The sequence below is a fragment of the Sciurus vulgaris genome, assembly GCF_902686455.1.
Source record: "Sciurus vulgaris genome assembly, chromosome: 9".
Classification (NCBI taxonomy): Eukaryota; Metazoa; Chordata; class Mammalia; order Rodentia; family Sciuridae; genus Sciurus; species Sciurus vulgaris.
In genome coordinates, this window is record NC_136469.1 from 42,207,905 (window position 1) to 42,221,511 (window position 13,607).

The 13,607-nt window shown below is 33.1% G+C and overlaps 1 long non-coding RNA gene across 1 annotated transcript in view; it reads left to right on the plus strand.

Moving 5' to 3' along the window:
- LOC306669966 overlaps nucleotides 1-13,607 on the plus strand; it is a 122,507-nt gene that overhangs the window by 19,695 nt on the left and 89,205 nt on the right. The gene's annotated exons all lie outside the window — the stretch shown is intronic.

Sequence of the window (13,607 nt, forward strand, 5' to 3'; positions counted from 1 at the left end):
CTTTTCTATTTCCTGGAATACTTTGAGGAGTATTGATATTAGTTCTTTAGAATTTGTCTGAGAATCCATCTGGTCCTGGGCTTTGGATGACTTCTTCTATTTTCGTGCTTAAAATTGATCTGTTTAAATTGTGTATGTCTTCCTGATTCAGTTTGGGAGGATTATATGTCTCTAAAAATTTGTCAATGTCTTTGATATTTTCTATTTTGTTGGAGTATAGATTTTCAAAGTAGCTTCTAGTACTGTTATGTATTTCAGTGGTGTCTGTCGTGGTCTTTCCTTTTTCATCACAAATTCTAGTGATTTGAGTTCTCTCTCTCCTCTTTGTTAGTGTGGCTAAGGGTTTATCAATTTTGTTTACTTTTTTAAAGAATTAACTTTTTGTTTTGTCAATTTTTTGAATTGTTTTTCTTGTTTCAATTTTGTTGATTTCAGCTCTGATTTTAAATATTTCCTGTCTTGTACTATTTTTGATGTTGATCTGTTCTTTTGTGAGACTTTGAGATGTAATGTTAGGTCATTGAGTTGTTGACTTTTTATTTTTTATAACATATGAGCTCAGTGCAGTGAACTTTCCTTTTAGTACTGCTTTCAGAGTGTCCCAGAGATTTTGATATGTTGTGTCATTGTTCTCATTTACCTCTAAGAATTTTTTTTTATTTCTTTCCTCATGTCTTCCATTATCATTGCATCATTCAGTAACATATTATTTAGTCTCCAGGTGTAGGAGTAGTTTTTGTTGTTGATTTATTATTGGTTTCTAATTGCATTCCATCGTAGTCTGATAGGATACAAGGTAAAATCTCCATTTTTTTGCATTTACTAATGGCTTCTTTGTGGCATAGCATATGTTCTATTTTGGAGAAGGATGCATGAGCTGTTGAGAAGAAAGTATATTTGCTCGATGATGGATGAAATACTCTGTAAGTGTCCATTAAGTCTATATCATTGATTGTACTATTTAGTTCTATGGTTTCTTTGTTCAGTTTTTGTTTGGAGGATCTATCCAGTGGTGAGAGCAGTGTGTTAAATTCCCCCACTTTTATTGTGTTTTGATCTATTTGATTCTTAAAATTGAGAAGAATTTGTTTGATGTACATACATGCTCCATTGGGGCATAAATATTTAAAATCCATTATGTCTTGCTGATTTATGCTTCCCTTATGCAGTATGAAATGTCCTTCTTTATCTCTTCTGACTGACTTAGGTTTGAAGTTCACTTTACCTGATATGAGAATGGAGACCCGTGCTTTTTTTTTGGTCCATGTGCATGGTATGTTTTTCCCCATCCTTTCACCTTTCATCTGTAGATATCTTTATCTATGAGATGAGTCTCTTGAAGGCAGCATATTGTTGGGTCTTTCTTTTTAATCCAATCTACCAGTCTATGTGTTTTGATTATCAGGTTTAGGCCATTAACATTCAGTGTTATTATTGTGATATGATTTGTATTCCTTGTCATTTTGGCTTATTTTTGGTTTTTAACATGACTTAGTTTCTCCTTTGATTGGCTTTTCTTTAGGGTAGTTCCTCCCTTTGCTGACTTATATTGTTGTTTTTCACTTCCTTCTCATGAAGTATTTTGCTGAGAATGTTCTGTAGTGACAGCTTTCTATTTGTAAATTCTTTTAACTTTTGTTTATCATGGAAAGATTTTATTTCATGGTGAAATCTGAAGGTTAATTTTTCTGGGTGTAGGATTCTTGGTTGGCATTCATCTTCTTTCAGAGCTTGAAATATATTGTTTCATGCCCTTCTTGCTTTTAGAGTCTGGGCTACTAAAGTTAAAATGAAAAATATATATTATAGTTAAAGTATTAGATAAAATAAAAGTCTAAAAACAAAGTAAATGTTTCATTTAATATTTGGCAATTTAATTTTATTCATTTGTTTTGTTATGTATTTATTTTTGTTATACTGGGATGGAATCTAGGGTAGCTGTAACACTGAGCTACATCTCCAGTTTCTTTCTTCTTTTTCCTTTTTTTTTTTTTTTTAATTTTGGGACAGGGTCTTGATAATTTGCTGAAGTAGTCACTGAACTTGTGATTTGCCTGCCTCAGTCTCCCAAGTTGCTGGGATTACAGGCCTGTGTCACTATGTCCAACTTGACATTTTAATGATATCAAGTCATATATATTCTTTTAAAATTTTTTTTATTATTCTTTATTTTTCCTAGTTAGTTGTACATGGTAGTAAGATGCATTTATACGTATTGATAAGTCATACATAAATGAAGCCTAATTTCTCATTTTTCTGATTGTGCATGTTGTAGGATCACATTGTCATACAATCAAATATTCAGTGAACATCATGTAGCCAAAGTAAAATTTTATATTATGCCTTGTTATGATTAACTTATGTGTCAACTCAACTGCTCCAGAGATACCTAAACATTTGTCAGGCATTATTTTGGGTGATTCTGTGAGGGTATTTCTAGATGAAGTTAATGTTCAAAAGCATTTTGTCTTCTCTAGTGTGGGTGGCCCTCATAGCATCAATTAATGCCTAAGCATAACAAAAAGACTGACCTCTTCCAAATAAGAGATAATTCCTACAAAACTGCCTTTGAACTGGGACATTGTCTTTTTTCCTGTCATGATCCTTGAGCCTCCTGGCCATTGAATGAAATTATACTATCAGTTTCCCTGGGGCTCCAGCCTAATGATTTACCTTGCAGATCTTGGAAATTGTGAGCCTCCATAATTGTTTGAGATTTAAAGCAAATTGTAAATTTCTTTATATATAAGTAAATATAAATTTCTGAAACATATATACTATATTTAATACAATACATATTATATTTACAGAATCTAAATATGTTTATATAGTATAAATATTAATAAATAAAATATGTGAAATCTGCCTAATACATACTTTGTACAAACTGTTTAAATCATATATGATGATTGTACATACGTGCATATATGTGTGTATATATACATATATATATGGCTATGATAAATTGTGACTACCTATGATTTCATAAATTGGAACACTAAAAAAAAAGAAAGCAGACATTTGACATTACTGTAAATCTATTCTTCATCTTGTACAAATATATTACCTTCTTGCTGAGAGGAAGAATTTTACAACTTTTTTTTTTTTCATACAATTTCTTTATGCAATGCAAAATAGCATTCATCTTCAACACTGTTAGAAATAACACCTGCAAACCTTCATGAGTGTCAGATGCAGTTATATGTTGGTATAAAGACGTAGAACAAGAGATAAGGAGAAGTATTCCTTAGGACCTTAACGATATAAGTAAACAAGTGTTGCTGCCTGCAGCAATGAAAAGACAGGAAAGAATCAAAGGTGGACTGGGAATGAACAACTTTATTTTTCTCAGGGGTGCTTCCTTGCTTGCTTCCTTGCTTACTTCCTTGCTTGCCTCTCTCTCCAAGTAGACACCTTGGTGCCAACACCAGCTCCACCTGACACTGTGAGAAGAGAGAAAACAGCAAGCAACCACCGCTAAGAGTGGAAGCGACACTAGAGCGGTGTGTGTAGCGCAGCGCTTGGCGTTCCCTCGTGCTCCATAGTCTGATGCCTCACGCGCAAGGTTGCTGGGGTCGCAGCACAAGTGCAGCCCGGGGACTGTGCGGGTTTAAGGGTGGGGAAGGAGGCATCACGCACCAGCAGGTGGGCATGTCCTCCTGTGCGCCCGCTGGGTCTCTTCCTCAAACAGCAGTAAGCATGTCTCTACAAACAAGACCATGTGGACTTTAAGTGCTGACTAGTGAACCCCAAGAAGGGCTTGTTTTTTAATTATAAGTGCGCTTGCTTTCATATGCTCATTATTTACAAAGTCCTTAAAAATAACTGGTATAAATCAGAAGTTCCTCTTGCCTGAATGTCATGATGATATGAAACAATTAGCCAATAGTTTTACTAACTTCATTGGAATTCATTGGTAATCTTATAGCCAAGCATTACATTCTTTCTAGAGAAGTGATAGTAGACCTACTAGGGGGGCAGACACTGTGGTAATCTTAGTACTTCAATGCTGAGCAACGTATATTAATCTTATCATTGTGGGTATTACAGTCTACTGATGTATACACATGATGATAAAGAGTTAATCGCTCAACAAGTTCATGATGGGGCTATTTAGTAAAGCTATAAGGCATGGCAGACATTCTTATTTCAAGGGCATGGATCACTTTTATGGTAGAGAAGATGAGATATGATAGTTGACTTTAACTAGATACATATATTATTAAAGAATGGTGGTTACCCAAAGGAAGAGGATTCTCCATTTATATAAAGATGGACATCTGTTTTAGAATCAATATTCAAAGGCTTACCTGAAAAATGAGTTATGAATTAGTCTGGGTTGGCGTTCTAAATTTGAGATAATTTGTTATGACATAATTTGTACTTCAGGGAATGAGAAGCTGTAAGAATGTTAGTCAATATGGACTGGGTATTGATGAGAATAGAGTCTAAAACATTATTAGCATTTTACAACCAAGTATACAAAACTAAGATGCACTGACAGAAAAACAAAGTTTGATTGAAATTATTAAAGCAACTATAACAGAGTTTCCTAAGGAAAGACTGTACCTTTTATATGTTTACTTAAATTGTGAAACATGCTTGTGGAGTTCTGTAGCCTTCAAATGTATTATTATGCTCCGGGGATCAACTGTTCTAACTACATTTTACCATAAATCCAGGATAAAAAGAATTCAAACAAGTTAATAAAATCTATATTATTAACTTGGGGATTTTATGATAGGTTCCTGAGACAGAATGATCTGAAAGGATCCACAAATAAGTACAGTGGATAAAATAACAAAACTTCAGAACTGTGTCAGTAAGTTGGAAAATATGAGACAAATACATTTAGTATATATTAATATAGAGTCAGATACTAGGTTTAAGAACAGCTATGAAATCTAAGAGGAGAGAGTGGCTCAATAACATCACAATATGATTTAGAAATTTGACTTTTTAATACTCTTAGTGTGAGTCAACACTAACAGATGATTCAGATGACTGCAACCATGTTAATAAAATTCCAAAGTACTTTAATAGAAGTATAACCACTATAATGAAGGAGGTAATGTATTTAGTTTTAGAGTTTTAGATGGGTAAATAAAAGGTCTGATGATATACTAAAAAGCATTTAGAGGATAGTTTCAGAAATGATAAGAGTATACAAAACTGGGGCTATTTATTATATAAAAGACAAAACTCAAAATTGTCTTTTATTATGTAAAAAATTGTCTTGGAAAACATAATTAGATTTGTTCTGAAGGCCCTGGCTGACTTCTATTTAAAAGTTATTAAGAAAGGAAACTTAGAATAAGTAGCATTTTATTGAAAGAGTGAAGGAAGTGATGGATTTAGCAGAATAAATATCTTAAAGAAGCACTCCTGTTTGAAAAGAAAACTATACAGCCTGGGGTAGAAATGAGAAAAGGTTCAGAAAAATAGATCACATATACACATGCTTGGTTAAATTTATTGTGTGTGCATGCATATACAAAGATTTATTGAACTTCACCTAAGAGCAATGAAAATTTTAGCTTCTTAGGTGGGTTATGGAGACATGCTAGAAGCGAAAGGTTACATGAAACATTATCAGTGATGTGCCTTCTAACTAACTAGTGCTGCTTCCATGAAGAGTGGCTCAACTAAGACAGTCAATCTTTTATATATTTTTAGATTATATTATATCATTAAAAATAAACAATGCTACTTTAACTGAAAAAGTTTTAATGATTGGCTGGTAATTCTTCCATATCCATTTAGGCAAAATGATTTTGATTCAAGTTTATTTTCCATGTGAAATAGGAAGATTTTAAAAAACAAAAGCAGTATATAGTAGACTATTCAAAATAAATATTGCAGTGTTTCTGAAAATATTTCCTTAAGTTTTGTTTGATGTGCTTATCACTATCTTTGGTAAGTTATTTCCTTTGTTATTTCTTTGCTCCATGAAGATAATTTTAGGGTAATTTTTTGTGTGAATTTTAATCATACTTCTATAATCCAGATCCAGAGATTTGTAGAGAAACTAATTGACCTGTTCAAAGAGTTTATTAATAAGTTTTCAAAATTTAATGATAAGGAAGGCATGGTAGTAAATGCCTGTGATAAAAGCTACTCAGAAGACTGAGGCAGGAAGATTGCAGATTCCAGGCCAGTTGGAACAAGTTAGTGAGAACCTGACTCAAAATGAAAAAAAGCATTCAGAATATAGCTCAGTGCAAGAGCATTGGATTAGCATGCACTAGTCCTGAGTTCTACCCCCAGTTATTGTAAAAACCAAGCCAAACCAAACAACCCATAATCAAACAAAAAATCCAAGGGCATGGAGCAGGGAAAATTAACGTGGCATTATTAGCAGCAGCAACAGAAGAGAGGAATACAAATATGGTGGATGCTGTCACTGAGTAGTCAAGATCAAAGAGCATCAAGTTATAAATTCTGTGGAAGCATAGAAGTACTATTTAAATCACTTCTGTGACCTTAGAGTCATGCAGTGACTGTTAAATAAATACTTATATAAATGGTAAATAAATAAAAACCTATGGCGGAGCACTTCTACTGACCATGTGTGTAATGGATATTCTCTAAACTTTTTTAAAATTGTTAATTGCATTTTCTTCAAAGTATAATCAATTTTCAAAATGACCAGTTGGAAATCAACTTGTTTAATGTATTCTTTTCTTTAACTGAACCTTACCATCAAAATCCTTGTGAAATATCATAACAAAATTCTATCTGGCAAAGGTAAATGTAAAAACACAGACTGAATAATTAGTAGCACATGCTTTTACTTCTGGACAGGATCAAAGTGGTATTGGTATTCTTTGTTTTAAAGAAAAATGTTTTATGACCCCTTGGATTTTTTTTTTCAGCTCATTTATTGTTGATGGAATACACTAGATACCAATCATAATTTTGTTAGAACATAGATTTCCTGTTGTCAAAAGCAATTTGAGATTTTCAGAGTAAAAATGAAGTGTGTAGAAAGGAACAGCTACTAGTTACACCAAAGGGCTATTTAGGTTCCCTTATTTAGAAAGTTCTCTGACAACTAAATGGTTTTATTTTCTGTGTTGTGCAATTTATTGATTAAAATTGTGTCACTGACTTTTTTGAGACCAAAACAATTACTTTACTGAAGTGTTAAAATTGGCATAGTTTGAGAACAAGTATGTTTGCCAGTTAGTAAAATGTTGGTAACTCAATCTCACTTTAGTTTTATCTAAAAGCACAAAGATAAATTCCTCTAAAAATATTGAATGCCAAAAGAAAGAAGAAAAATTACTTTTTGGCTTGATTATTTTCTTAAATAATTACCAAACTGTATTTTACGTGCAACTAGGGTTTCAATTTGAGGGAACTATGAAGCAATAATTTAGATAAAAGAAAGGGAATCTATATACAAAAAGACTAAAAATAGTTGACAGTCATCCGCTTTGTTGGTATCACTTAATGATATGAAGAAACCCAAATAGGTATATTGCAAGATTTCAATTTATTATTTCTATACTACTAACAGAATGTAACTAAAACTTTTTAATACTAAGTTGATAATAAATAAAATTGTGTCTATAGTATTAAAAATGTATTCTGTATTAATTTTATGTTTATATATTTCATTTGTTATTGATTTTAAAAAGTCAACAGCATTTTCATTTTTGTAATTATAACTTTTCTGGAAATAGTCACAGATAAGCAATAATGGCATCCAAATAATGAAAGCATTTACTGGGATTTTCAACAAAATTCTTTTAGAAAAAAAAATAGGATTAATTTACTCTATTTGGGAAGTTTTGTAGAAGAAGAATTTTGAACATAGTAGCAACCCAAATGTATGTTGAAGGGGTACTGGGAACAGCACTAGGAGAAAACTTTGGTAATATTACATTGTAGTTCTTTAAGTCAGTGGATGTATACTAATAATAATCTTGAGTTTTACTCACTCCAGGTTGATCTCTTTGTGATTTGCTTGTCAAACATACTCTACAAGTAGTATCTAAATATATAACTTTAAAATTAATAAAACTATAATATAACTATAATAAAACTATAATATAGTATTTTCTTTATAAATAAATGACTATTTCTTTACTTAGGAAAAATGTTAATGTGTATGCAATGTTTTAGAAAATTACTTTTCACACTATATGAATTTTAAAATATATGCAAATGTATCTTTTAAATGTATATATTTAAATATATATATTTCATTTATAATTACATAGTTTGATATACATAAACTAATAATATAACTAATATAACCTCTACTACTTTACAAAATTAACCTGTAAATTCTTCCTTTCACATTAATGTGAATATTCTGGTTTTCACTCTGAATTGACCATGTGACTAGTTTTGGCCAATCAGATATTAGCAAACAGACCATAGGCAGAGGCTTGAAAAATACTTATAAATTAGTTTTTAATCTTTGTGACTCTTGGGACCCTTCCAACACTACATGAAAACAAAACAAAAAAAACCCTTGATAATCTGAATGAAAATGAGAGATTATGTGGTGTAGAGAGACAGGAAGTTCCAGCTGAGTTCTCCACTAATCCATTCATCGCCTGCCCATAGCAGGCATGGCTGACAACTGTGGGAGCAAGTGTAAGAACAGCTAGGTCAGAAGTGTAGACTTAGGTACATGATCACTGTTTAATCATCCAAGTTTGGGGCATTTTATATATAGCACTAGAAAATTGATACAGAAATTAACATTTAGAAGTAGATGTTTTATAAAGGAAATTAAAAACATGTTTTACTTGAAAGCCAGTGTATAATTAAGTGCAGTAAGAATGAGACTGGAGAAATGTAAGCAAACTTTGTTGGGACTGAAAATATGGCAAGTAAATGACTATGGCTTGCTGAAAAAAAATTTTAAAAAATTCTTTCATATTATGTAGTGTTGAAACAATCAGCTGTCAACAGCAATAACTTGGAAGACAGAAATTAAGTAACAAACTTGTGTCATTGGCAAAGTAGTGATTTCCAAGCAGACTGCTGAAAATTTCCATTGATTTCTTGAAGCTACATATGATAAGTAAGTTCCAGAAGAGAGAAAAGAACTAAAGAAAGAATGGTTTGATTTGCAACAAAAATTTAGGAAACAGATAAACTGGCCATGATGTTCTGAGCTAGAATATGAAACTTCTTTGCTTCAGCCAAAGGGACTTTCCTAAAGTAAATATAAACATGGAAAATGAAATTAAAACCCTTCCAATAAAACTTAAAATCAGGGTCATGGTGATCAAATCAGGGTAGTGCATCAGATCAAACAAAGGTTGGGACTCTGGGACATTTGTAAAGACTTAAAGAATTTAAGGGTACTGGCATGTGTAAAATAAAGAAAAGCCTATCTGAAAGACAAATAGGAATGTGACTTTTTTATCAAATGTTCTGATATCCAATAACTAGAAAGTCTACAAAGATTTATGTTGGAAATTATACCAGTAAGAAGGCCCAATCTTGAAATATAGGGACTAGAAAACTTTAATAAATGCCTCTAGGCCTTCCATTTTTTATGGACAGGATATATAGACTGAAAAATTTACTCATGAAGAACATCTGAGAAAGTGGAGCCAAGTGCCTGAAGGGTGGAGTTCAGAGCCTTGGAGAACAGCAAGAGGATGGTTGAAGGAGTAGCTCTTATGATACAGTAGTGTGTAGTGAACTGGGAGCCACTTTCAAATAATTCCCCAAGGAAGGGAATCTGCAACATTTTTCCAAGTAGTTGTGGATGAATGGTTACCGTATGTTGGGTTTTTTAGAGGTGCAGATAACAGATCCCTTTTAAGTTTATGGGGTTATGAAACCAGAGGAGCATTATCTGCATTCAGATTGCTATAGAATCATGATATTTTATACTTCCATCTTGATGATGCAATTCAGCAAGATTTTTAAGGATTTTGGGGTAGAGGTGAGTATATATTTTTATGCTGAAAAATGTTAATAATTGTGGGAAGGAGGACTACAGTGTTTTAACAAAAATGGCCACAATAATTTGCAGTTCCTATCAATAGTTGGAATCTATATATCTACCTTTTGAATGTGAATTTGTCAAATATTACCTGATTTAACCAAAAACTCTTCAGCAAGTATAATTACAGCAGGGACTTCAGATGCTTACATTGGGCTTTTGATCTTTTGACTCTGATCCTTTCTTCCACTTTATAAGCAATCCTTGTATAGCCTCCTAGAAAACAGTTGTCTTAGATGTGATCTCCCCATAGTAACCAGTCACATTAAAACCTGTCCTTGACTAGAGACACAAAGACAGAAATGTCTAACATATTGTAAGAAATAATCTGTTACCTGCACTGCAGTTCAGCTGGTGGTAGCTGTGGCAGTTGCAGGTGCTGAGGGGAAGGGAAGCACAGGCAGAGAGAGAGAGAGAGAGAGGACAGCATAGCAGATTAATAAAATAAATAAATTGGCTTGGGAGAACCTGCAGAATAGAGAGAGAGAGCATGATCTTAATGGACCCAGAGACAGTGGGGAAAGTGGTTCAGTGAAATCCAACCAAATATTTCTCAGCCCATTGGTGGATAGTTCAGTGGGAAACAAAGCTTGCTAGCAGTAGTCATCTATTATGATTCCCAGAGTGTGCCCAACCTAGAGTGACTACAGGTGCAAAGAAAGTTGTACTTGATGCATACAGACTCCTAATATCAAAGAGAGAGAGCTCCATTTTTTGTGGGTGAACCATAGGAGATATTGAGAAAACACCAATGAATGACAACACAGAAGCTTCTGCATCTCATTGCAGATACCTGGTAAATCATATTAATAGTGATGAAACATGTGGAGGTATAAACCCTATCCCCAAAGTGGATTCTACCAGAGGCCCCAGATATACAGACATCCAGTAGAGACCAGCATCTCCCCAGCACTAGGTGGCATAGATCAAATCTCAAATATTCACTGACAGAGTTCCAAGACTAAACCCCAACTATTACAACTTCCAATGAAGAACTTTGCCCGACTCCCACTATGGGAATATATAATTTGTTAGCACTCCCTGAATACATCCTGGAAGACTGCAAGTTGAAAGCTAGTCCTAGGCACAACAGCTGGAAGGTGAGAAAAACAAATACATTGGACTTAACTGCCAGCCATGACCTAAGGGTTAAAATGCAAAAAATAAATATAAATAATGAAAATTCACTACTGTCAACAATTTTGATGACCTCAGCAAAAACAAATATTTTGTTTCTCATTAAGGATTTTTCTATTTTAGTCTTCTTTTTTTACCTATATTTTCTTTCTTTCCTTGTGTATTCCCCTCATCTTTTTACTATTCTTTTTAAAAATTTTAACTTTTAAAAATTTCTTCTAGAGTATCACTTCATTGTATTTTATTATTTTCTACTTTTTTCATTCTGCAAGATTTGCTAGATAGTATGTGTGCTTCTCAAAAATATTCATATTAATTGCTTTCTTCTGCAACTATTTGTTATTTAGCCTTGGTTTGACTTAGGTGGGTTATAAATGTATATGGATTTGAGCTATATTTGATCTTATATTAGCTTATTTATATCTTGGTTTTTGTTCCTCTTATTATTCCCTCTTTATCCCTTTTCCCCACTAATAGCCAAATTTTTCTGTTCCCTCTCCCTGTCTTTATTTTTTATTACTTTTATTTTTTTATTCTTTTTTTTTTACAGCTGACATATCCTAATTCTCTTCTATTTAATTTTTTTAAATATTTGAAACATTTTCTTGCCTTTCTATCCTATTTTCTCTTCACTTTAAAACTGTAATCCTACTAGCTAATGGAATTACACAGTGAATATAATTTCTACCCGTCATGTTGTCATTATTAATATAGTAGATGACATGGTAGATACCTTGTCTAATGCCTGATCACAGATTTATATTATTGTACTGATGTTAAATGCTGGCCCTAGCTTTCATATATAGGTGGCAATTAGTGTTATAGATATCAAGGTAGACACCAGACATTTATCTTAAGACTGTATATCTCTTTCTAACATTAGTGCTATTCCTGGTTCCTCCCTCCCTCTAAAAGGGCTGGAGAATGACTGGGATATTTCAAGTTCACAGAGTATATAGAAATTTGGCTGCCAAGTGATACAACTGAGGCAAGTAACAGCAAATCTCACCCCACACATGATCTACCACAAGCTGAGCCTCAACGTTATTTTAGTACACAGAACTGGGGAGAGAAAATTCCCAAACCAACAACCAGGCCCCAAGGAGAAACAACCAGAAAGGGACTTCAGGTCCAGGCATTGGATATATATACTTAAATATCAAAAACAGAGAACAGCCCCAGAACAAAAAAGATAACTACACACAAAATAACGGACATATAAAGAAACAGGGAAATCCATCTCAATTGTTGCATAAGTCCAAGACTTCTGAATATTGAGGAAAAAGGCAAACAATTCTCCCCCCAAAATCCACAGTCCCCCATAGATTTAGAAGTGAATAAAATTTCTGAGAAATATTGTGAAAATTTGACTAAAAAATGTTCAACCAACTAAAAGAATATCTAAAGAATGAATTAAGTAAATACAGGAGACCAAAGACTATTTTCACTGAAGAAATAGAGATATTTAAAAGAAACCAATCAGAATTCCTAGAAATGAAAGTCACAATGAATCAAATAAAAAATTTACTCAAAAGCATCACCAATAAATTTTATTTTGTAAAAAATAGAACTTCAGGGTATATGAACTTGAATATTCAGTATTGAATAAAGGGAAAAAAGTAAAGACCATGTTCAGAGTTTAGAACTCTGTGATAGCTACAAGGGGACTTTGGGATAGATAAGAACATGGAGATATAGGCTAAAATCATTAAGAAATTTCTTTCCACTGAAATAGTAACAGAAAACTTTCCCCATATCAGAAATGAGATAGATATTCACATACAGAGTCATATAGGACCTCACATATAGAGTCATATAGGACCCCACATAGACAAGATCAGAACAACCTCTCGAAAACACATGATGATCAAAATGCTTAACATAAAAAAACAAGAAAAGAATAATAAAAGCTGTGGGATAAAAACATGAGACCACATTTAAAGGGAAACCAGTAAGATTTACTTTTGATTTCTCAACTCAAACCTTAAAATCAAGGAGAGCTTAAAACGACATATTGCAAGTTCTAAAATAAAATTTCCCTTCATTCTTTGCAGGTGTTTCCCCCAAGAAATTGCTTGCTCATCTAACTCCTAATTACTTTAGACTAGCTTCATTTTTCTTTTCTTACCATTATAAATGTTAGTTTTCTGTTAATTTTCTCTTTTTCTACAATAGAATATAAGATCCCTGTAGGTAAAGAACATGTGTATATCTTTAGTTTCTTTAACACAGCATTGTACTAGTGTCTTTCACTTGGTTATCTATAAATCTCTCTTAAATGAATCAGTACAGAGCACCATCCATGGCCTGCAAATAACACCAGGCTTGGTTGAGCCATCAGACGTGGGAATCTGACCCTCAGGAACAGGAAATCATGAAATATTGTTTCGGATTACCTGGACTACGTGGTTTCTGTGCAGACTGATTCACCGTAGGAATTTGCAGGCCCTGGATGTGTTAGTGACCTGCTAAAGCAAAATGGTTTGCTTAA